Below are 27,337 nucleotides of genomic sequence, written 5' to 3' on the forward strand. Positions count from 1 at the left end.
TCAGCGATTTTTGTGTGTTATTCCTTTAATTTTTAGATTGTTAGTCTACTTTTATATAAAAAACAGTTGTTTCTAGAACTCTTTAGCGACGTATTAATATAATATAATATGTATGGATTACCGTCGAAGGCCGATATGATCAACCAAAAAGAAGATGTATCTGGTGATTTTTCTAGTGACTTTCTTGGGTGTGAATCTGTCTTTTTAGTTTTCTCCTCCTGGTTAAAAAGAAACCATAGTAGTCATGACTCAATAAAATCGATAAAAAGTAATAAAAAGCGAATGATTTTCATCTCTATTTTAATATTAAAAAAAATGCGTTAAAAAGCGTTGAAATTCAATCGCTTTTCGTCTCTTTTTATCGATTCTTTTATTTACTAAAAAATTTAGTCCAAATCGATAGTTTTTGACTTAAGACCTTTTTACTTATCAGTATAGATATATTATAAGGTTGGATATAATGATCGCTATCTTCGTTGTATCTATCTCTGCCCGCAAAAGTTCTATTGAACTACATTTAAACCAGTCCCTTCATCATCTTATCTTTCCTTTCAGGTCCGGTCAACGCGCAATTGTCAGCATCTATCCATAAAAAAATTACACTTAAATTTTTTTGTTAATTTTAACCAAAGTTCAGTGTTATTACCAAATGTTCCCCTAAATTTTTTTTGAACTTGCTCCCAAATTCTCTATTTGGTTGATTCATTGGTGCAAAGATCAGCTGAGTATATAGAGGGAGCATCTGTAAAAATATTAGTACATTTGGATGTTGAGAGGTGACTCATATTTGTTTGCAGAAATTGCTTGAAAAAAACTCATATAATAATATTTGAGTTATCCTTCCACTCAAAAAGGTCCGGAACATTGTTTAAATAATCAAAATGTCAAAAAATGAAGGAATAATTCGATTTTTTTCTTGGTTTTTTGTTTATAATTTTAAAAGTATTATTTTCGAGAAAAGTTGCACCGACATAAAAGTTGCGTAATTAAATTTCCTACAATATCGGATTAACTGAGAATTTTAAAAATTGTCACCCTTGTTGCAAAATAGCAATAATTTCGAAAAAACCATAAAAAAACAAGTATTCGCATGTTACGTTTTTCAACCATTTATGCTAGACTTAGGACCTTCATATTTCATCCAGAAAAACATTATGATATGATAAAACAATACTGTAAATTTCATCAAGATCGGTTTAATAGATTTTGCAAAATAAATTTTGCAATCCAGCTTTCGCAAAAAAATTAATTTTTTTTTTAAATATTGCAGCACTGAAAATAAAGCAAAGAATTTTTTTTAGATATAAAAGAATACTGTATCTTTCATTTGCAATTTGCAAAATTAAAATCGGTTAACTACCACGGCGAGAGGAATTTTTTTAAATAAAACAATAATTTTTGGTGCTACGCGCAGGAGAGCGGACACGTTCGCTCTGATTAGGTCCAATGAACTTTGATAATTGATAAATTTTATTTTATTGTACATTTCGAAATAAATAAATAAATTTGTTTATTGCAAAATAAAAACACATACTCTGTCCTTTGAAATAACACTTTTCTTAGCAAAAACTTTATTTGTTCGTATATTTTAACTTAGAAAATAAAAGTGCATATATGCAATTTTTAAGCATACTATGCATTGTTTAAACAATTTTTCTCAAACAATAATCAAATTAGTTTGATTTTTGTGGAATTAAAATATTAACATACAACAAAATATAGAGTAAGAAAATAATATATTAGATAAACATTGGAAGAAATTTTGGTGGAAATCAACTTGTGTGAATCGAACACCGCTGTCCTGCGCGTAGCACCAAAAATTAATGTTTATTTAAAAAAATTCCTGACGCCGCGGTTGTCAACCGATTTTAATTTTGTAAATTGCAAATGAAAGGTACAGTATTCTTCTATTTGTAAGAAAAATTTTAACTGGCTATCTGCTTTATTTTCAGTCCTGCAACATTTTTTGAAAAAATTATTTTTTTTTGCGAAAGCTGGATTGCTAAATTTAGTTTTCAAAATCTATTTAACCGATCTTAACTAAATTTACAGTATTATTTTATCATATCATATAGTTTTTCTGGGTGAAATATGAAGGTCCTATGTATAACAGGAAGGGTTAAAAAACGTAAAATGCGAATACTTGTTTTTTCATGTTTTTTCGCAATTATTGCTATTTTGCAACAAGAGTGACAATTTTTAAAATTTGCAACCAATCCTGTATTATAGGAAATTTAATTACGCAACTTTTATGGTAGTGCAACTTTTCTCGAAAATTAATACTTTTAAAGTTATAATCAAAAAACCAAGAAAAAAATCGAATTTTTCCTTCATTTTTTGACATTTTGATTATTTAAACAATGTTCCGGAACTTTTTGAGTGGGAGGATAATTCAATTATTATTATATGAGTTAATTCCAAGCAATTTCTGAAGCAATTTCTGCAAAAAAATTAAAGTCACCTCTGTTCGTCCATCTCAAAACAGATCCGCCCTGGACTAATATTGTTTTTGCAATTTACAACTCGTATCAGGTATCAAATTTTTTGCATGTTACAAATTGATATAGAATACTACAACTGATCTTAAAGGCAAAATGGAAGGCCGTAGAAGTGTAGGAAGAAAATAAGTTTCTTGTTTATGGTAGGGGAGCAAATTATCTTCTAGGGAGACTAAAATTATCTCGAATAGAATCCTGATGGTAGGGGAGTATAGTATGCTAAATGTGTAGTCACTCGAGCGTTATGGGGACCTATTGGGTTATGAAGAGTAGGTCCTAAAACCAAAAAAATTATGTAAAGTTTTCCATTTAAGTGGGGACTTTCCATTTTTTAATTGAATTTTCCATTTCCAACAAAATGTCTCGAATAAAAGTTACTTATTTTTACGTAAGGAATCCAAATCTGCAATAAAAATGGGGGCTCCCATTTAAGATTTTACAGTAACCTTCGCGGGGGGTCGTGTTTGGTGCCATTCGATAGATTTTTGAAAAATATTGAATAAGTGTATTTTTCAGTTTTTCGATCTGAAGTTCATTTCGCGAAATATTGCGGGATTCGTATTTAAAATACTAAATTTGCCCTCCACCCCTCTCCGTGGAAAGTCGTGTTTGATATCATGCAAATGTAGACTGTTTTGCATGTACTTAACGTACCTTATCTTAATCTGACGATTTCGAGTCTTTCTAAGGATGGTTTTTTTTTCGGCCCCCTCTTTACGAACTCCCCTGCATTAAGAGCCAATATATGGTAGAGGTACATTTTGAGGGAACAATGTTTCTCCCCATGTAATAATATGACGCGCTTGAGTAACTGCATGATCGGCAACGTTCTTAGAATATAAAATAAACGTTTATTTTATATTCTAATTTTATATTCTAAGGCAACGTCAGATAATTCTGACATGGGTACGTGAAAAAGATCAGGTACTACATAATCAAATACCAACGCACCTGACTCTAGATGGCTGGAGTGTGACGTCATGGCCAACTGCGGCTATATTCAGTGTTATGATCACTTTCCAAACAAAAATTGTAAACACGTTGAAAAGTAAGGTTTTACCGAATCTCAAGACTTTTTAATTAGTATAAAATCTAAAAAAAAAAATAAAATGAAATATAAAATTTAAAATTTCTAAAAATCAAATAAATTCTAACCTTATTTCACCCATACATACATTTTATTGCTATTTATATAAAACATCATGCTTTATTATTTACACAACCTTGTAAACTTGTTGTAGTAACTCTAACAATACTTACATATTGTAAAAAACGGAAATATTCTCTGTAAAAACTGAAAAAATAATAAAAAATACAAATTTGCCACATTAAACAACATTTGTTTGGAAAGGTTTGGAAAAATCTGACATGGCATATGTCAATAAAAATTGACATTTCTACGTCATCACTCCGGCCGTCCATAGCTTATGTGCGACGTGCAGCGTCCTCGTAGACGATTTTTACTATTCGGGCGCCGTTTGTATCAATATCCGCTGATTCTGTTATAATTTAAGAGTGTTTTATCCTACAATTGGCGTAAAATAAGCAGGTGTAGTTTTCTGTGCTCGCTAACTTAATAGGGAACTTTCACATTTTTTATTACATAATAATGTTTAGTTTTGTATAAAAATGAGATTTCCAAAATTTCACCCTTTAAAAACTCATAATAACTTAGAAGTACAAATTTAAAGTCTTCTGTATTTTAAAATAGTTCAAACGATCCGTGACGTCACATAGTTTAACTATATTGTTCCGTGTATGGTTATATTTAGGTATATTCTTCTGCTTCTTCTTTAGTTTATTGGCCTCCACCTACTTGGGTATTTGGCCAGCTCGTCGTCGCGGAATAAAGGAAAAATATTTATATTCTAATGACATTTATCGTATGTCATTGTAACAATATACAGTCCGTCTAATTTAGTTACCGTTGCATGTCATTATCTATGTCAGAGATCTAAGCTGACATTGTTGCCCAATTACAAAAGATTCTTGAATTCATTTTAAATCAAATACATCACACAATTTTTGCGGAAGTAAATTATACAGCAAAACAAATTAATATTCAATGTAAATAAATAAAAACTTTAGAAATAAAAACAATAAATATAATGAAACAAATTCTTATAGTAAAGAATATAAACAAATATGAAGTGTCATCACCGCAACTGTAAAATAAATGTTACCAATTTATGCCAAAATATCACCTTCGTTCGATTATAGTTACAGTGTATTCCGAACAAATGTGCTTCATAAAAACGCTTTATAATCCATTATTTATACAAATTAAATTAAACATATTATTGTGTATTTCTTTAAGTTAACATTAATAGAAATCTTTAATCATTATTTCTACGCGTATATAATAAAATATGTCTAGTGGCTGTAATGCCACTGTACTCGGCAAAGTGATTCTAAAAAAGAACACACCTACCGCCTAAATATTTCGTGTTGGTATCATGTGACGTCACGGGCTATGACGCGGATGACGTGCAACGGTAAGTAAATTAGATGGAGTATATTCCAGTTTGTTGAGATTGGAGTTTGATATATTTATTGAAGGAAAGGAAAGAAGGTTTGCTATGGAAAATAAAACCATTTTGTAAAAGTACAAATTTTCTATGAATAGTTCAAACGATCAAAAACACTTGTGACGTCACATAAATGTATTTTCTTCTGACGTTTATAATGTCTAATTTAAAATTATATACAATTTTGTGTACTTTGTTGGTTCAGAATGTAAACATTCCCCGATGACGTCACGACGCGTTTTGGTCTGGCTCGTATAATTTGAATTTTTAATCGTCTTTAGGGGCCAAACGAAAAACAAACAAAACTTTTTTATCTTTGATACATGTTTTAAATTATATTCTGTGATTTATTTATAACATTTTTTTTTCGAATTTAAAATTTTATGCAAGTTCCCTATTATACATATAGGAGAGGGAAAGGACTGTTGTGCCCCAGAATCATATACTCATAACAATCCAGTGGGTAACAAAAACAGCGTCCTTGCTCTATTACCCCAGGCTGTGGGTGAAAAATAGGTCGATTTCAGGATATAATGTTGTTCTGAAGCTATTTCCTTGTGGCATTTTTATGATTAATTATTTATATGGGAAATAAGCCACAATTAAAATGAAAAAATAATTTTATTAACGTTTCGACGCCCAAATCGGGTGCTAATAAAATTATTATACAAAGTTAATAAAATTATTTTTTCATTTTAATTGTGGCTTATTTCCCATATAAATAATTATTCAGGATATAATTCAGGAATTTTTGAATCCTATCAGGTGTTGTAAAGGACGATGCCAGGAATAACTTCTACTAAAATGTAACCAAAAATATTGTGCGCTTTTTTTTAATTGCGATTTTCATTTGTTAAATTTGCAATTTTTATTGATTTTTAATTTTGTAGCTTAGGATATTGATTTTAGAAAAAAACTTTTTAATAGAAAGTTGTAGTAAATTAAAAAACCTACAATTTGAGTTATGGTATGTTTAATTTTGTTAATTGGTTATTGCAAAACAGCCTGCGAAAGGTCCAAAATGGCCGTTTTTTACAATTGCATTATTTATTGTACAAATAATTTTTTATTTTTTAAAGCTTTAAAATGCAGATCTTTCAATTCCAAACGTAAAAAAAAATTGTAAAGACAGATTAACGAATTTGTTGCTTAGATATTATAAATTGTTTATCCCAAGAGGTCAAATGTCGAAGGCTATAACTTTTTGAAAAAAAATCGTATAGAGTTGGTGAAACATCTAGTTTCCTTCTAAAGAGTTATACTTTCATATTCTGATGTAAATAAATGCGTAAAACATTTTTAAACCTCTAATTTTTGGGTTTGAAAATAAGGGGGCAAATTTCGTTATAAACATTTAGAGCTGAAGCGGCCCTGTACATCCTATGAGTTTTTAACTTACAGATTATTGTTGCTGAAGATGAAACAAAGATTTATAAAAAAAATAAAAAATTTCTACGACCAACTGAAGCCGAGATAATTGTTTTTTTTTTCTTAAGTCGTAGTGCCTTTATTTATAACAATTAAGAAATTACTTTACAGTCATTGACTAAAGAAAGACTTATGTTATCTTAAAATAAAAATTATTATAAAATATAATTACATTTAATTATTAAAAATTATTTTTAAAATCGGTGCTTTTGCGAGCGGCCGAATTTTGCAAATCGCCCGGTTTGCTTCAAATCCGCGCAGTCGGAAAATTTTTACGTAACTTGTATTAAACTTTGACAGAAAACAATTTAATAATATTACCATTATAATATACAGTCTATTTACCACTGTATTTGTTTTTCTTGATAAACTTTTATAGGTGAAATTTCATTTCTGAAGAAATAATATTACAAAAATGATACATATATATGAAATATATAACTATATTTTCAATTTTTTCATTATTATATAAATATAATAATAATAATGTTACTTCTTACTATAATATACAATATAAAACTTTTTCTTCTTGTAGTGACTATTCTTTTTGGATTTCACATATAAAAGTTTATCAAGAAAAACAAATACAGTGGTAAATAGACTGTATATTATAATGGTAATATTATTAAATTGTTTTCTGTCAAAATTTAATACAAGTTACGTAAAAATTTTCCGAGCGCGCGGATTTGAAGCGAGCCGGGCGATTTGCAAAATTCGGCCGCTTGCAAAAGCACCGATTTAAAAAATAATTTTTAATAATTAAATATAATTATATTTTATAACAATTTTTATTTTAAGATAATATAAGTCTTTCTTTAGTCAATGATTGTAAAATAATTTCTTAATTATTATAAATGACGGCACTATGATTTAAGAAAAAAAAAACGATTATCTCGGCTTCAGTTGGTTGTAGAAAATTTATTTTTTTTTTATAAATCTTCGTTTCGTCTTTAGCAACCATAATCTGTAAGTTAGAAACTCATAGGATATACAGGGCCGCTTGAGCTCTAAATGTTTATAACGAAATTTGCCCCCTTATTTTCAAACCCAAAAATTATCTCGGCTTCAGTTGGTCGTAGAAATTTTTTATTTTTTTATAAATCTTCGTTTCATGTTCAGCAACAATAATATGTAAGTTAAAAACTTATAGGATGTACAGGGCCGCTTCAGTTCTAAATGTTTATAACAAAATTTGCCCCCCTTATTTTCAAATCCAAAAATTAGAGGTTTAAAAATGATTTACGCATTTATTTACATCAGAATATGAAAAAATAACTCTTTAGAAGGAGATGTGATGTTTCACCAACTTTCTACGATTTTTTTTAAAAAGTTATAGCCTTCGACATTTTGACCTCTTGGGATAAACAATTGATAATATCTAAGCAACAAATTCGTTAATTTGGCCTTACAATTATTTTTTATGTTTGGAATTGAAAGATCTTCATTTTAAAGCTTCAAAAAATAAAAAAAAATTATTTGTACAATAAATAATGCAATTGTAAAAAACGGCCATTTTGGACCTTTCGCAGGCTGTTTTGCAATAACCAATTAACAAAATTAAACTTACCATGTTACCATAGCTCAAATTGTAGGTTTTTTAATTTACTACAACTTTCTATTAAAAAGTTTTTCTCTAAAATCAATATCCTAGGCTACAAAATTAAAAATCAATAAAAATTGCAAATTTAACAAATGAAAATCGCAATTAAAAAAAAGCGCACAATATTTTTGGTTACATTTTAGTAGAAGTTATTCCTGGCATCGTCCTTTACAACATCTGATATGTTTCAAAAATTCCTGAGTTATATCACGTTTTTTCACCCACAGCCTGGGGTATATATAGTAAGCGCCAAATACAATATAACAAAACCTATGGATCAAGTAAAAGGCACCCAAATCGACATACCCAATAGCTGTGTTAATTTAAAATAACATAATTAACATATTATGTTCATCATCATCATCATCCAGCCTCAAAAGTCCACTGCTGAACATAGGCCTCCTCCCCTCGTTTCCAACCCCATCTATCCTGCGCCGCCCTCATCCAGTTTTTATTTACCTTTCTTAAGTCGTCAGTCCATCTTGTAGGCGGTCGACCGACGCTTCTCTTGTCTTCTCTTGGCCTCCATTCCAATAACCTCTTCGTCCATCGCCCATCTGTCATTCTGGCTACGTGTCCTGCCCATCTCCACTTCAACCTGGCTATCCTCTCGATGACGTCAGTCACCTTTGTTCTTCTCCTGATTTCTTCGTTTCTGATTTTGTCTCGCAGAGTTATTCCTAACATTGACCGCTCCATTCTTCTCTGCGTGAATCTTAGTTTAGTAGCCGAGGCTTTAGTTAAGGTAAGTGTTTCTGATCCGTACGTCAAGACTGGGAGGACGCACTGATCGAATACCTTTCTCTTTAGACATGTGGGTAACTCACTTTTAAAAGTTTCTCTCAGTTTTCCAAATGCTGCCCACCCAAGACCGATTCTTCTCTTCAGCTCATGAGTCTGGTTATCCCTGCCAATCGTAATTTCATGTCCCAGATATTTATATCTATCTACGAGTTCTATTTCCTTCCCACCAATACTGATGTTCTGGTTGGGTACCAAATTTGTCATTATTTTTGTTTTCGAGATGTTTATATTTAAACCTACATTTTCTGTAGCTACAACGAGTTCTTGTACCATCTCTCTTGCCATACCTAGATCCTCAGCTACTATGACTATATCATCGGCGAAACGTAAGTTGTTTAGGTATTCTCCATCTATTTTTATTCCCTTTGTCATCCAATCCAAACTCTTGAAAGCATGTTCTAAGACCGTATTAAAAAGTTTAGGTGACATTGGGTCTCCTTGTCTAACCCCCCGTTCTATTTTTATGCGATTACTGTTAGTATGTAATTTGACAGTGGTTGTTGCCTGTAAGTATATTTTGTGTAATAATTTTGTATACCTATAATCTAGCCTGCATTCTTTAAGCGCCTGTAATATTTTGCTAAGTTCAACTGTGTCAAAGGCTTTATGAAAATCGATAAAAAGTAGAACTAGGGGCTTATTGTATTCCACTACTTTCTCTATCAGGGTTTTTATACTTTGTAGATGGTCATTTGTTCCGTAATTTTTTCGGAATCCTGCCTGTTCTCTTGGTTGATAAGTCTCTAACTTTCTATCCATTCTCTTAACTATTATTCGCGTAAATAACTTATATAAACTTATATAAATGGCTGAGGAGGCTAATCGGTCTGTAATTCTCTAAATTGGCTTTGTCTCCTGCTTTGTGTAATAGAATCATAGTAGCGTTGTTCCAGTCTGTTGGAATATTGGCGTTGTGAAGGCAGATATTGAAAAGTTGTTTAATTTTTTCAAGTAGTATATTTCCTCCAATTTTTAGTGCTTCTGATACTATTCCATCTTCACCTGGGGTTCGATTATTTTTCATTTTCTTCAGAGCCTCTTTGATTTCTGATTTTGTTATATCGGGCATTAAATCCGATCCTTGATTTAATACCCCAGTTTTTACTGTAATTGGAGGTTGCGCATTGTCATCTTTTTTTCTTGATTTGTATAACTCTGTGTAGAACTCTTCGACTATTGTTAATATTTCATCTCTGTTTGTAGTTTCTTTTCTAGTTCTGTTTCTTAGTTTGTTGATTTCTATTTTTCCTTTTTGTACGCTTACGTTCTTCAAAACTTTCATGTTCTTATTTTGCTCTATTGCTTGTTTTGTTTTTTCTACATTGTAGTTTCTTATGTCTTTTCTTATTGACTTTGTGATAGTCTTATTTATTTGATTTAGCGCTTCTTTGCTGGAACTTGTATCTCCTTTCATCTGTCGTCTTAGTTCTATAAGGGTTTTAGTAGGTTGACTTAGTTTTTCATCTTTTTGGTTTGTTGGACAGTATTTAGTTTGAGCCTGTTGTATTGTGGTGATTATTTGCTTGTTCAGTATATTAATGTCTGTTGTTGTTGTATCTTTCAATGTATCATTAATATATTTTTCGAACTCCTGAATATTAGTTGGTTTTACCCATTTCTTTGTGTGTTTCTTATTTATCATTTTGAGTCTTTCCTTTTCGATCGATATCGTTATTTTAGCTCTTACTAACCTGTGATCACTGCTTGTGCTGAACTGGTTTAACACATTTACGTCTTTAAATAATTCTTTTTTATTTGTTAAGAAATAGTCGATTTCGTTCCTTGTTTTTCCATCTGGACTTTCCCAGGTCCATCTTCTGTGTTTTTTCTTTTTAAAGAAGCTGTTCATTTGATAGAGATTGTTTTCCAAAAGAAAAGTTAACAGTTGTTTGCCTCTATCATTTCTGCCTTCGCTTCCAAAATTTCCCAATATTATTTCAGAGGGGTCTTCCTTGGTACCTATTTTGGCGTTGAAATCACCGCCTATTATTAAGAAGTGGCCAGGATTTTCCTTGATTGCACAGGATATTTGTTCGTAGAATATTTGGACTTCTTCATCTGAATGGCCTGTAGTAGGTGCGTATACTTGAATGAACTTTAGGATATATCTGGTGCTCATTTTGATGTTTAAGTAGACCACCCTTGTTGATATTTGGTTTATTGACACAATTCTGTTCGCAATTCTTTTGTGAACAAAGAAGAGAACATATTATGTTAATCCCTATCAATACAGGGTGTCCCAGACTAATTTATCCAGGCTATATCTCTTAAACGAATAGAGATTTTCAAACAGGACAAAAACTGGTCTATTCCATTTGTAATACACTTTAATATGGCGTAGAAAAAATCATCCCCTAAATATTTATCCCTTAGTTACAACCCCTAACTTTAATTTTTTATAGCATCCTGTACATTTTTTTATTGTTTTGGGTGTGATCTTCTATCGTCTATTTAACAGATTTTTATTTAAAAATAAAATCGGTTTGTAAATAATCAAGAAAATATCAGTTTATTTTTTATTTTTGTTATGTCCCAGACTAATTTTTCCAGACTATATCTCTTAAACGAATAGAGATTTTCGAATGGGTGTCTAAATTATCATCCCTTAGTTACAACCCATAACTTTAATTTTTATTAACTATACCATAATAATTAACAAAAATAAAAGATAAATTGATATTTTGTTGATTGCTTACAAACCGATTTTATTTTAAAAAAATCTGTTGAATAGACGATAGAAGACCACATCCTAAACTATAAAATAATATACAGGTTGCTATTAAAAAATTAAAGTTAGGGGTTGTAACTAAGAGATAAATATATATGGGATGATTTTTTCTACGCCATATTAAAGTGTATTACAAATGGAATTTATCAATTTTTGTCCCATTCGAAAATCTCTATTTGTTTAAGAGATATAGCCTGGATAAATTAGTCTGGGACACATAACAAAAATAAAAGGACAAACTAATATTTACTTGGTTATTTACGAACCGATTTTATTTTTAAAGAATCTGTTGAATAGACGATAGAAGACCACATCCAAAATTATAAAAAAATGTACAGAGTGCTATTAAAAAAATTAAAGTTAGGAGTTGTAACTAAGGGATTAATATTTAGGGGATGATTTTTCTACGCCATATTAAAGTGGATTACAAATGGAATAGACCTGTTTTTGTCCCATTCGAAAATCTCTATTCGTTTAAGAGATATAGCCTGGATAAATTAGTCTGGGAGACCCTGTATATAAATAAATAAATCCATGAATTTATAAATAAATAAATATTTATATATTTAATTATGTGTTTAATTTTTACAATCACAGTTTATCGAAGCCACTAGATTAGCAGCCATTATGTATGTGGTTTTAATATACCTACTTCTTCTTCTTCTTGTAGTTCCTATCGGAGGTTGGCTATCATCACAGCTATCCATACCTTATTGACGGCGGCTCTGAAAAGATCTACTGAACTGCAACTATACCACTCTCTTAAGTTTCTCAGCCAGGAAATTCCTTCATCTACCTATGGATCTTTTTCCCTTAATTTTGCCCTGCATTATGAGCCTTAATAAATTTAATTTACTACTCACTGTTTTTTGCAGGTATTGCGTCTATGAATATAATTTACTACCTACTTGTTAATTTTGGACCAATAAGTTTACAGATACATTCAATTGCTTTTTGGTCACTCATCGTTTTTAGATTTTAGAAAATTAAATCATAAGAAAATATAATTAGCGTTTTAGCGATATAGTTTTTCTATATTTCAATATTGTTTCATCTGTGAAAATGAAATTATTTGTATTTGACCTACTGTTTTTTTACTTGGTTTATTTCTTTTTTATGTGTCTTCTAATAAGATTTTAGCGAGACTACGAAAGTTTGGGTCGCCGTATTTCTCTACATATTGACCTTAAGGGAGAAAGTTACTTCTAAAATTACGTTTCTCCTTTGGAGTTGTATAAGTACATTCGCTGTAATTCTATTATATAAAGCTTAATCTCCTTAATACTGTCTGTAACTTAGATGGCACAGATACATTTAAACTAAATAATAATATGAATTTAGAAAATGCAAACTATATTTTGAATGAAATTTACATTGTAATTATATTTACAATGCTAGTAATAATACAATTATTATCTAACATGATTAGAAAGAAAGCAAAAGTCAAACGTACTTTTTAATTATTATACTATTTTAGCACAAATTAATTTTTACTTAAAATCTAAATAATCTAATCATTTGGTAGTTTTACCTGGAAAGTTTTCTGGGAGTTTTGAAAATTGGTAATTTTATGGATTTTTGTATGTTCTTTTCGAATTTCAACTTTGCTACCTCGTATCTTGCCGATTGCGCCGCCATATTGAAAACAAATGGCGCCTAATAACAGTTTTTTGAGAATATTTCCTTTCCGACGCATTTTACGAAAAAAACATTTAAGTATAAAATTTAACTAGAAAAAAGTTTCTACAATTTATGTAGGAAATGATTGATAAATACTACGATGACTGGTACGATTTATTTTTTTCACAAAATCAATCGTTTTTGGCGTACGAGCGCTGCAAAGTATATTTCCATAGACGTTTAAAAAAACTCATTCCCACACCACCTAGAGGTAGAGTAGGCGGGGTTTTCTTTTTATTGTGATTCCCTTGTAGGCCCAATCCACATATGATGCATTTATTAATTTAGAAATTTAGAGCAATCTTCTTCGTTTTGCCGTTTCTGATGGACCAGGTGCTACAACTTCGTTCTTAGCATGAATCGAGACATCGCAAACCGAGATTTCGTCCGCATTATCTGCGATGTGACTCTCAGACTCATCACAGGCCTCTTCGTTTTCGATTTTATCAAAAGTTTTTTTAAAAATAGTCGCCGTTTCTTCTTTTTGTTCATCGTAATTATATGAGTTTGCGAATTATTACAAATATCACTACAATTTGTGCATATAACATGATATAACGGAGCATTTTAATCCAGCTTTTCTGCATCCACAGGATTTCTGACATTCTTTTTAACTCTTACAAGAAATAAGTTTCAATAACGATTCTGGAGCGGGGGTTGGAGCATCGTAGGAATTAGTCCATTTTTATTTCTGTTTTTTTTTCATTTATTTTTTATTATTTTTTTTTTCATTCTAGTACCACTGCTGAACCTGATGATAGGTTCGGAATGAATGTTGCCGTGCTGCTGCTTCTGTTGATGGTAGCGACGCTATATTAAATTTTCTTTTATATGCTGATTTTACAGAGCCGTGCTGTACATCTTCTCAATATGATGCAAGTCTTCGAAATAAGTATAACAAATTTTAAGAGGTAATTAAGACAATTAAGAATTTTATAGCCACCATTGGCGTGCATACGGGCAATGGCCTGAATTTTTTTATAGAAAAAAATAGTATGCCACTGGGATATTTCAAATTAAAAATATTTTTTGAATATCTTGTTTAATTTGTGACGAAAAATATATCTTCCCTTTTTTTCATACTAAGCACCGTTTTCATGCAAACAATATCAACTCTTACAAACGATAAGATTCTGTATCATTCATGCAGAAACTTAAATCGAATGCTTTGTAAGCGTTAAGATGCTTTTTTGCATGAAAACGTCGCATCATATGAAAAAAAAAGGAAGATACATATTTTGTCACAAATTGAACGAGGAATTCAAAAATTGTTTTGAATTTGAAATATCTCAGTGGCGTTTTATTTTAAATGGTTTTATTTTACAAACACTTAAATTAAATGAAATATGTATTCACATTATATTAAGTAACATTTTTTACAAAAAAAAATAATTGTACCCTTTTGACTTTAATTTTGGCAAACTCATCAATCAAATTGGTGTAATCTAGTGGGGATAGGTAGGTGTAGCAGCTAGTGAGAACTCTATTGAAACAAGTGCTAAATTTGTTAGTTTTGATTGTCTTATGGAGCTTCGTAAATAGTTTTCATTACTTTTTAATTTTGAAAAACTTTTTCCCCCACTAGCTACCGAGACAGGGAGTGTTAATAAAATTCTTAGTAATACAACTACATTTGGGTACAAAGAAATTGGGTCATTTTGGCACAAATAGTTCAAAACCTCTAAATGTTTCATGGAGTATGATAATGGTTTGATTTGGGATATATCACGCAATTCTTCCAGATGATCATTTGCCTCTACCTATATCAGATTCTTTTTCTATTGAAAGTATTGAATCAAGATTGATACAATATTTTTTTTAGTGTTTTACCATTTATTTCCGTCAATTTAAAAATATCATCATAAAAATTTAAAATTTTGACTATGAGTTTCTAGAAGCGAAAATCGATAAATCAAAGAATTAAGAGTTTATTCGCAAATTTGCTTGCAATGCTTTTTAAATGCAATCATTTTTTTTTTAATTCTGAAAAAGCTAATAAATATTTCTGAAAAATTTAAACTCAGATTGAAAGATTACAATATTACCGAGGGCCGAAAGTCCCTTAGAATAAACAAAAGGTTTATTTTGAATAAAATATGTGAAATTAAAAATTACACTCAATTTTCTCTTTTTTTTTACCCCTCTAACTTATTCAAGTAAACATTATAGAGGTTTTCATGTACTTTCAGCCCTCGGTAGCCCTCGGTAATAATGAAATCTTTTATTCTGCGTTTAAATTTTTTAAAAATACTAATAAATTTTTCTCAGGATTCGAAAAAAATGAATGCATTTAAAAACATTGCAAGCAAAGAGCACAAGACAAAAGGTTTCTACGAGAAACAACCTTCTCCGGAAACTCGTAGGGAGCAAGTGGGGTGCAAACCCCCAGGTCTTAAAGACAACAGCTGAGGCCTTATGTTTCTCAACAGGGGAATATGCTTGTCCCGTCTGGGGTAGATCTAGACACGCCCAACAAGTCACCACGGCGTTAAATGAAACATGTAGAATAATTACCGGTTGTATGAAGCCTACCCCTCTACCATTACTGTACCGGGCAGCTGGATTCGCATCACCAGACGACCGTAGATGCGCCTCACAATATGTGGAGAAGTTCAGGCAAACTTTCGATGAAAGGCACCAATTATACGGGTTTGATGAACCGCCAGGAATCAGCCGACTTAAATCAAGGAAAAGGTTTATGAGAAATGTCAGCGTCGAACCACCCGAACTGTTCCCCCTACATCCAGAACGACCTAATGAAATGAACCTGGACTGGAGAACCTGGCGGACACTGAACCGAATATGTACAGGTGTTGCCCCTGTAAAACAGAACCTCATTAAATGGGGCATCAAGACAGATAACGACGCACTTTGTGAGTGTGGGGAATTACAGAGCGTGGAGCATCTTAGAGTATGCAGACTTTGCCCATCACAGTGCACCCTCGATGATTTATGGCTCGCAAATATGGGTGTAGACGTAGCCCGATATTGGGCAGAAAAACTGTAGTCGGATCCAGACACGAAAAAGTAAAGTAAGCAAGCAAATTTTGCGCCTATCCACTTAACAGCAATGTCTAAAGCCGGCCACTCACGATATTGCGGTGTCATTTAATTTTGTCGAATTCGACCTAATCGTACCAACACACCGCACAATCGTAATTGTGCATCCTTGAAAAACGTACAATTTTACCGCAGACACACGGCCTGTCTGCTGCAGTATTGCAGAATTGATATCATTGACGATTTTGTCGAACGACACCGCAGTACTGTGAGTGGCCGACTTCAAATATAGATGAACAAATTTATGTTTGTTTAGTTTCAAGTTTAGTAACAAGTTTAGTTTCATCTGTTAAGAGCTCGTCCACAGATTTTTCGTAATCAAATAAACGCTTTTTTCTCCTGACTCGAATTTTCTTTTTAAGCTGCAAATTGGGAACTTATATTAAGATTTTCTGCAATTTCATTAAATTTTCATGTGGTTGTTAGCCATATTGTCTGTAACTTTTCATTTTTGCTATAGTTTCTGACATTTTTTACACAATCTGACAAATTTTTTTTGAGTTTACTGATTATGCCGCCCCCCTTGTAATGCCGCCTGATGCGACTGCCTCACCGCATCATAGCACGACACGGTCCTGCTGATTTTGTAAAGCATACATATCTATATTAATTTAAAGACATGTTTTTCTTACTTTTGACATCACCGTAACCGTATAATTGAATGGGGAAACGTTTCTTGATTTAGCAATGACCTCCGGATGAACGTTTGGATTTTTAAATACCTCAATAACCTCGTTCAAATCAGGGTTTTTTCGGAGTACATTAATGAATTTCATTTTCCCTTGGTTAAAGAGTGCACATGTTGTATCACAGCCAATGAAGGCAGGCAAAAATAAAATATGATCTGCAGCTGTTTTATGTATGAAACTTTCAGTGGAATATATTTGTTGGGAAATTGTCATTTTCCTGGTTTGAGGAAGTACACTTTTGATAATGTACGTGTACATAGAGCTGTGAAAAGAATCAGTAGATCTATATCTCGCCGACCACTATTACGGTATCGAATGCTGGTAAAACATTTATTGCGGTATTGATGATTTGTGTATCCGCATCTTCTGTGGCTTGTGAGACCAGCGTGTACCTTGGACGCATCCCTAGGGCACGTCCAAGGTGCTAGTGATGTTGAAAAAGTAACTATTCGTTACAAAGTACTCATTACTTACGAATACCGAAAGTAACGATTACTATACAGAGAGACAAATCGTTACTTTGATTACTCTGATTACTTCGATACTTCGTACCAATCGTATCAAAGCTAGTAACGACTATTGTATCTACTTTGATTACTTTGATTACTCTGATTACTTCGTTACTTCATACCAATCGTATTAGAGCGAGTAACGACTATTGCATCTACTTTGATTACTTTGATTACTCTGATTACTTCGTTACTTCGTACCAATCGTATCAGAGCGAGTAACGACTATTATATCTACTTTGATTACTCTGATTACTTCGTACTTCGTGAAGGTCGTTATTATATCGGAATACCTATACAAAATACCTACCTACTGAGAAATACAATTCTCGATATGATTACCGGTACTCAAATGCAAAAGTAACAAAAGTAATCATAGTAATCAAATCATGTTTATCCCTTAAACAGATTGGCGAAGGTCGTTGTTGTATCGGAATACCTATACAGAATACCTACCTACTGAGAAATACGATTCTAGATATGATTCATCAACTAGCCTATATTTGTCCACTGCTAAACGTAGGCCTCCCGTAAAAATTTCCACCTATTTCTATATTGAGCTTCTTGCATCCAATTTGTGGTGATGCGCTTGATATCATCCGTCCATCTAGTCGGTGGTCGTCCTCTGCTTCGATATGCCTCCTGCCTTGGTCGCCATTCCAGAATCTTTTTGGTCCATCTGTCATCCGTCAGTCTGGCAACATGTCCTGCCCAAGCCCATTTAGCCATGGCTATTCTTTCAACTGCCTCCGTGACTCCTGTTCTTCTTCTTATTTCTAGGTTTGGTACTTTATCTCTGATGGTAATACCTAACATTGATCTTTCCATAGCGCGTTGTGTAACTCTTATTTTATTTATTGTTCTTTTTGTCAGAGTTAGTGTTTCTGCACCATATGTAAGAACCGGCAAAACACACTGGTCAAAAACCTTTCTTTTTAAACAAACTGGAATATTAGACTTGAAAATGTTATTTAATCTATCGAAGGCAGCCCATGTGAGACCTATCCTTCTTTGTATTTCAGTTGTCTGGTTATCTCGGCCTAAGCGAATCTCATGCCCTAGATATTTGTAAGCTATTACTTGGTCGATGCTATGACTCTCAATCTGAATTTTATCGCTGACTACAAGGTTGGTCATAAATTTTGTCTTTGAGGTGTTAATTTTAAGACCAATTGTTTTTGACACTTTATAGAGCGTGTGCAGCATTTTTGTAGCTTTATCAACTCTATCAGATATTAAAACGATGTCATCGGCAAATCTTAGGTGGTTCAGATTCTCCCCGTTTATATTGATTCCCATATTATCCTCTCCTTCCATTTGCTTGAACATATATTCAAGAACAGCTGTAAACAATTTCGGGGAGATAGTATCACCCTGTCTAATTCCACGTTCTATTCTAAATTTCTTGGTATCTTCATGAAGTCGAACACAAGCTGTACCAGTTTCGTAGATACTTTTAATCAAGGCGATATATCGGTAGTCAATGCGGCAGTCCGCCAATGCTCGAAGCATTTTATGATAATCTATAGTATCGAACGCCTTTTCATAATCCACGAATATAAGAAATATAGGCTTGTTATACTCTGTGCACTTTTCTATTAGCGTTTTTATAACTTGTAGATGATCGTTTGTTCCGTATCTGGAGCGGAACCCAGCCTGTTCACAAGGTTGGTAACTATCCAGTTTGTTCACAAGCCGTTTTGTTATTATCTTCATGAATAGTTTGTACGTATGGGAGAGCAAACTAATAGGTCTGTAGTTCTTCAGATCTGAAATGTCACCTTTTTTATGCATTATGGTTATTATTGCATTATGCCACTGAGAGGGGGTTACGCCTCTTGTCAAACAAACATTGAACATCTTTTTCAACACATTTATTAACGGTTCTCCTCCTTATTTGATGTGTTCAATGACTATCCCATCTTCTACAGGTGATTTATTGTTTTTCTTCTCCGAGAGAGCTGATTTTATTTCCTCTGTTGTGATATCTGGGATGTCTTCTGAGCCTACATTTTGAACTTTTGGTATTTGACTTTGATCAGGATCTGGAAGTTCTTCTCGCTTATACAATTCTGAGTAAAAATCTTGAGCAATTTTTTAAATATCTTCCCTATTTGTTGTTATTTCTCCTTTTTTATTTACAAGTTTACAAATATTTTTCGATCCTTCAGTCATTTGTCGGCGCAGTACCTTTAAACTCTTATTTTTATCAATGGCTTGAGTTATGTGTTCAGTGTTGTAATTTCTGATATCTTTTCGAATGGATTTTGTGATATCTTTGTTTAACTGTCTAAGTGCTGCAAAATTATCTGTGTATTTGTTTTTCAATTCTCTTCTTTTGTTTATAAGGTCTTTAGCAGCTTGAGTAAGTTTATCTATCTTGGTTTTTCTTTTTTCCTTATATTTGCTATGAGCGTTTCGAATCGCACTGTTTATTCGCATGTTTGTCACCTCTATATCTAATGCATTTTCATTTAGATATTCTACTTCTTTCAATTCTGAAGTTATGAGATTCTGATAAGCTACACTATCTTCTATCGATTCCCATTTATTAGAATGCCTCTCTGTTATCATTGCTGTCCTCTCTTGTCTAATGTTGATCAATATTTTTGTTCTAACCAACCGATGGGCACTCCAAACCGTGATTTTATTGATTACTGTAACATCTTGGATAATATTTTTTCTGTTTGTGATGATGAAATCAATTTCGTTTTTTGTTATGCCATCTGGACTAGCCCACGTCCACTTACGTTGTTGGTTCTTTTTGAAAAATGTGTTCATCACGTATAGCCGATGATGCAACAAAAAATTTAGTAGCATACCTCCTCTATCATTTCGCTCACCATATCCAAATGAGCCCATAGCCACTTCTGCGCTATCTTCTTTATATCCAAGTTTAGCTTTAAAATCGCCCATTAAGATTAGGTGGTGGGTTTTATCTTTTTCCATAGCTCTATTTATATCTTCATAAAAGTTTTCTATTTCTTCATCGTTATGACTCGTCGTGGGTGCATATACTTGGATAATTTTAATAGAGCATCTCTTGTTCAATTTTAGTATGAGGTACACAACTCTTGAGCTTACACTATCTATTTTTATAATTTTATCTAGGTGTTTCTTGTGGACGAGAAAACCTACGCCGCCAACTGCCTTATCGTCTTCTCCAATGGAATGTAACAGATGCCCTGATTTTAAAACTAATTGGTTTTCTCCTTTTCTTCGTATTTCGGAAAGTCCCAGTACATCCCATTTTATGCAGTTAAGTTCTTCCTGTAATTCAATGAGCTTATCTTCAGTTGCAAGCGTTCTTACGTTATAAGTGGCAATATGCAATGTTCGTTGTCCATGGTAGCCGTGTCTATCCCGGTGATTCTTTGCACCCTCTGCCCTTGGCCCGATCTGGTGGCTACCGTCACCAGGGACCGTTGGGCCGCCGGGGACTAAGGGCCTTTTTCTAGTTTGTGTCATGTCATTTACGGGGGAAAATTAGCCATTTCACTACCACGCTGGCCAGTGCGGGTTGGTAGCGGGGAATTAGGAGTGTTTGAATGGGGAGAGGCGCAGGTTACGCAGTTTTTGTGTAGGGTGTGCGACAATATGCCATACACACCCCCCACGCAAAGTGGACCCCTCCCACTCCAACACGGTCAATAGGACTCATCCGTCACTCGGGGTGTGGATGAGATAGGTTTGAGGATAGAGAAAATGGGTAAGGTTGAGATGGAATGTTAGGGAGGGACAGCGGTCAGCTGCTCCTGTAATCGCCTCTTACGACTAGTAGGAGATCCTGTGGGTGTATTCTACTAAGCGGCCCGCATCCCACACCGGGATAGATATGATTACCGGTACTCAAATACAAAAGTAACAAAAATAATCATAGTAATCAAAGTAACTAATAATGTAAATGATTACTTTATACAAAAGTAACGATTTGTAACGAATACTCGAAAGTAACTATAATCAACATCACTACAAGGTACACGCTGGTTTTCTGACTCAGCGCTGAGTCCGTGTGCAAATAACGTTTTATATTCAGTTGTCAGAGTGCAGGATGGTGCAGGTGCACTTTGGACAGGCCCGTTTAAATACGAAGGATTCGCACACGGAAACAGTGCTGATTTCGAAAACCAGCGTGCACCTTGGGTAGCCTAACGCTTTGTACATATGAGGGCGGTTTGTCAGCGGTTATGTCACGTTTTACCTGTTTTTCCTGATCACATCCTAATGCCGCCTTTGAAGTTACCAAGGAAAACAGGTAAACCGCGACGTCGACGTTGGCAAACCGCGCTCATGTGGACGAGCTGTTAAGTGAAACAATTAGAACTTACATAAAAAGCTAGATTTAGCTCTAGGAAAAAGCTCTAGCTTTAGTTCTAATTTCTAATTAGCTCTAAAGCTCTCTAGCTGTAGCTCTAATTCTTTTGTATAATTGTTCGTTTAAATATATTAATTACAAAAAAGGAAGTTTTTATACTTCATTTTATTATTATATTATGGAGTACAGACAGCCAACCACTGGTAATTTTCACTTAGCGGTTTTATATTTCCCGATATCGTTCGCAAATCCTTCTAAGCGCTGCACGTGTCGCATTAACGTCTTCTAAACAAACTTTTTGGCGGCTGAGCCGAGTGTTGCAGGGAGAATACTTTCAATTTATCAAACGTTCATTGCGATTAGTTAACACTCCCAGTTATTATGCGTATTTTTTATTTTCGTTTCCTGCACTTAATAATCATGGTAGGGGAAGGGGAGCCCAAGCGGGGATTTTTGCAGTTACTCGAGCGCGTCAGATTATTACATGGGGAGACACCTTGTACACTGTTAGGGGAGTCTGTTAAGGGGGGCCCGAAAAAAAAATATCTATCCTTAGAAAAACTCGAAATCGTCAGATTAAGATAAGGTAAGTTAAGTACATACAAAACGAGTATATTTCAAAAATCTGACGATTTGAGGAAATAGGTTAGGTCAGGAAAATCAGTCAGGAAATAGGAGTCAAAGAGTTTCACAAAACAATAGCGAATATTTCGCGAAATGAATGACAGATCGAAAAACTAAAAAATTCATGCTCAATATTTTCAAAAATCTATCGAATGATACCAAACACGACTTCCCACAGAGAGGGGTAGGGGGTAAACTTCAAATTTTAAATACGAATCCCGCGATATTTCGCGAAATGAGCATCAGATCTAAAAACTGAAAAATACACCTATTCAATATTTTTGAAAAATCTATCGAATGGCACCAAACACGAGCCCCCACGGAGATAGGGTGGGGGGTTACTTTAAAATCTTAAACGGGAGCCCCATTTTTATTGCAGATTTGGATTTCTTACGTAAAAATAAGTAAGTTTTATTCGAGATATTTTTTCGAATTATGGATAGATGGCGCTATAATCTAAAAAAAAAACGATTGTTGAAAATGGAAAATTAAATGAAACATAGAAAATCCCCACTAAAATGGAAAACTTTACTTAACTTTTTTTGGTTTTAGGACCTACTCTTCACAACCCAATAGGTCCCCATAACGCTCGAGTGACTGCACATTTAGCATACTTTGCTCCCCTACCATCAGTATTCTATTCGGGATAATTTTAGTCTCGTGTTCATTTAAAAGCAATAGTAGGGGAACATTGGATGTTAAATGTGCAGTTACTAAAGCGTTATGGGGACCTGTTAGTTAAGGTTGTGAAGATTAGGCCCTAAAACTAAAAAAAATAAGTTAAGTTTAAGTGTGAAGATTAGGTCCTGTGAAGTTGTGATAGACAAAGAAATGAGGATGGTTTCCTCATGGAAAAAGAAAATGGTGGGTGAGTGAACTGATAAAAAAGAGTTTTCACTCTAATGGCATATAAAACAACATATAGTGGAGTCAATGAAGGTGGATATGAGTTATTACCTCAGATTTCGTTGAACCTCCATCGATTTTCATAAAAATTGGTGAGTGGTTAAACGATACCTCAAGCAACAAAGGTGATATAGTGCCAACTTGCGCTTTTTGCATTTTAGGGGTGAAATACACCCCATTTTTAAAATTATTTTTTAGATTTCTGAAAGTGCAGTCACTGTAAGTTTTCACTTCCTATTTCGTTGAACCTTCATCGATTTTCATGAAAATCGGTAAGTAGTTAGAGGATACCTCAACAAATAAAAGTTATATAGCATCAACTTGCGCTTTTGCTTTTTAGGGGTGCAATACACCCCTAATTTTTAAATTGTAAAAAATACAGATTTCCGCATTATGGCGCAAGTAATCTCGTTTAATTAAGAAAAATAAATATTTTTTTTATAATTATGTGCATGAATTATATTTTTTTTTTATTTTTTGAACCTTATAGCAACCAAAAATTCCGAAAATTAACAAGTCGAAAATCACGAAAACCTTATTCTTCTATATTTCTGAAAGTGTAGTCACTGAATGTTTTCACCCACGATTTCCTTGAACCTTCATCGATTTTCATGAAAATTGTTGAGTAGTTAGAGGATACCTCAAAAAACAAAAGTGATATGGCACCAAGTTGCGCTTTCTGCATTTTAGGGGTGAAATCTACCTTTTTTTTTTAATGATAAAATGCAGATTTCAGCGTTCTGGCTCAAGAAATCTCGTTTAATTAAGTAAAATAAATATTTCTTTACATTTATGTGCATGATTTATAATTTTTGTTAATTTTTCAAACCTTATAGGAACCAAAAATCAGAAAATTAGCAAATTGACAATCACGAAAAAAATTATTCTTTTATATTTCCAAAAAGGCAGTCGCTGAAGGTTTTCACCCCTGATTTCGTTGAACCTCCATCAATTTTAATGAAAATTGGTAAGTAGTTAGAGCATACCTCAAGAAACAAAAGTGATGTGGTACCAACTTGCGTTTTTATCCTGGGGGTGGATGTTACCCCTTCTCATGGGTGAACACTATTTTATTAAAAATAACCCCATAATTAGATAGAGGAGTAAATTCTAAACAAACTTTCTTTTATCAAGTTTATAAATTTTTTATTTAAATAATGTTTCATAATTTAATAAAATATTATTGGTACAGTAAAACCTGTCAATAACGGCAACTAAAAATAAAAAACAATTGGCCGTTATGGAAATGTGGCCACTAATGCTAGGTTTCCTTTTCCACAAATACATAAAATATAATTGAAAATTTATTTATTTTAGTAATTAAAGCCAATCAAATAAAATTCTACAAACAAACGGAACATACCTTTCATTAGATATCGCAAATCACTTTGGCTGATTTTGTCTGCATATATATTATGTTTGAGGAATCCCTTTTTTTGCGAGACTGGATATAGGACATTTCTCAAGTATGAGTTCACATTCATGGTATATCGTTGCTATACAGGGATAATAATCTGTGCAATGTTATGGTACAGGCTACGTTAAATATGAAGTAAATGTGGAAGATATACACTGGTTATTCATTTCAATTATTATATTTCATTCAATTCAGTTTTTTAATCGTTTACAATATTTAAAATAATTAAAGATATAAAGTTAGGAATTTCAAAAATAAATTCAGTTCTCATTGGCAGGGTGGGAAATAATAAAGTGCCATACAATAGCATTTCATTACAATGCACATTACAGGCATTACAGGCTGCTCCGTTTCAGAAAACTCATACTCTCAAACTTTGAGAAAACACTCATTCAGTTTCGACCAACCCTGCATTACCTAAAATTAAACGTTTTGCTAGATTAATAATTTTTAACAATAATAGACCATATTAAAAATCACTTGAACATAAATTGATTTTCTGATATCAAATCACTACAATTATACAGGGGGTGAATATTGCTATGAAATTTGAAAAAAAAACGTAATTATCTTTTAAACTACTTCGTATAACATCACAAAACCTGATATTTTAAGAAATAAAACATAAAGGAGAATCCAAAAATGTAAAAATATACAGGCTGTTCCATTAAACAAAAGATAATTTTGTTTCACCCTGTCAATATGGGTGGCCCTGTATATTTGGAAATGTATTTAAATTCTGATATTATATATGCCCCAATCTCACCTAAACAAACTTTTTTTATATCTCCTACAACAAACGACTAATTGGACTTCTTCCCACAACCTGTATACATACAAAATCTCCGCTATAAAATTTTTTCAAAGAAAATGTTATTGGTTTTTTTTAAATAACTTTGTTAATTTTTGAAATATGAGAATTATCCAAAAACCATTACAAAGCTAAGTGAAAGGTCTATGACACTGTATTAAACATAATTTTGTAAATCCTTTATTTTTTTTTAATACAAGGTGAAAGGGCCCCGGTTACATGGTTCTCGCAGTAAAATTTACGTTTTAAATATTTCTATCTGGGTTATTTTTTGTCATAAAAAAATATTAAAAAAAGAAAAAGCTTAAATAAAGTTAAAACTAAAATTTTGTTCTCTACCATTTTTTAAGTATATCGAGTATTTTTGGAGTTATTATCAAAAGAAAATGAACTTCACGAAAATTTGAAAAATTCTAATTTTTTTATTCGTATTTTTTTTCAAAAATATGCATTCTAAACCGGTCAAAATTGTTGAAGTTATTACTCATTATAAAATAAATAAAGTTTTATATGGGTTACTATAAATTTTAATTTTTGTGGAAATGACGTAGGTTTCATTTTTCATTCTTCCCTAAAAAATCTGAAAAGGTCCTCTTATTTCCATCATAACTTGCTTAATTTTGATGCTATCGACTTCTTATATAGCTTTTTGATACTTACCTTTAAGTACTTTATTAAAATGTTTAGTATCTCTATTTAACAAAGTGCATCGTTTTCCTGTTATTTAAGCTTGAATAATAAGATTTGAGTACTCGCGGAAAAAAAATATACATTCAATTGCATATAACTCACTTTGTATATGTAATAAAGGATTTTTCGAATAAGGAGCTTATTTATTTTTATATTATCTTCGATTTTGGTAACAACAACTTTTTTGAAGAAACTTATTGGTTTTGAGTTATTTATGAAAAACTGCTTTAAAACATGGAATTTTTTCAGGAAAAATCAAAACTTTTGATCTTTAATAACTCAAAACCTATTGATTTACTGAAATAACTTTATATAACAAATTTTACTTATAATTTATCCCTCTATCGATTAGTGGTATTATTTTTAATAAAATAATTTTCACCCCCGAGAAGGGGTGGCATCCACCCCCAGGGTAAAAGCGCAAGTTGGCACCATGTCACCTTTCTTTCTTGAGGTATCCTCTACATACGTACCAATTTTCATGCAAATCGATGGAGGTTCAACGAAATCGGAGGTGAAAAGCTTCATTGACTCCACTAATAATGCTATTCTACATCCCACCAGAATGAAAACAATCTCTGGTTACACCTCCGAGGCTTCTACAATTTGCAAGCCATACGGATGCTACTACGGATTGAAAATGGCTATTCATTTTTGATAAAAAAGAATAAAATTAAGAATAATTATACACTAAAAGTCAAAATTAACGCACCACCTTAAAAATGGGACATTTTTGATGTCTCGAATTTCCCAAACCTCTTATCCGATGTTAATAATTTTTTAGTATGTTATAACCTTATTCTTTAAAAATATCGATGTAGTAATATTTTTACTGAACAGGTTAATGTCATTGTATACCGGGTATAACAATAATACTGTATTTTTTCCTCAAAGTTCGGAACACCCTGTGGAATATTTTAGCGTTTAAAAAATATTGAAATTAAAACTCAATTGTAGCCTCAGGCTTTCTTAATATTCTCATTTTGACTCATTCACTTATGTTGGACATAGGCGCCCATACACACGGACAGGGGGGGCCGTGCCCCCCCC

At 32.7% G+C, this 27,337-nt stretch overlaps 1 protein-coding gene across 2 annotated transcripts in view; it reads right to left on the minus strand.

The window, feature by feature from the left end:
* Positions 1–27,337, minus strand: part of LOC126886960 (dentin sialophosphoprotein) — a 484,697-nt gene that overhangs the window by 447,242 nt on the left and 10,118 nt on the right. The window lies entirely within an intron of this gene.

The sequence above is a fragment of the Diabrotica virgifera genome, chromosome 6, assembly GCF_917563875.1.
Source record: "Diabrotica virgifera virgifera chromosome 6, PGI_DIABVI_V3a".
Classification (NCBI taxonomy): Eukaryota; Metazoa; Arthropoda; class Insecta; order Coleoptera; family Chrysomelidae; genus Diabrotica; species Diabrotica virgifera.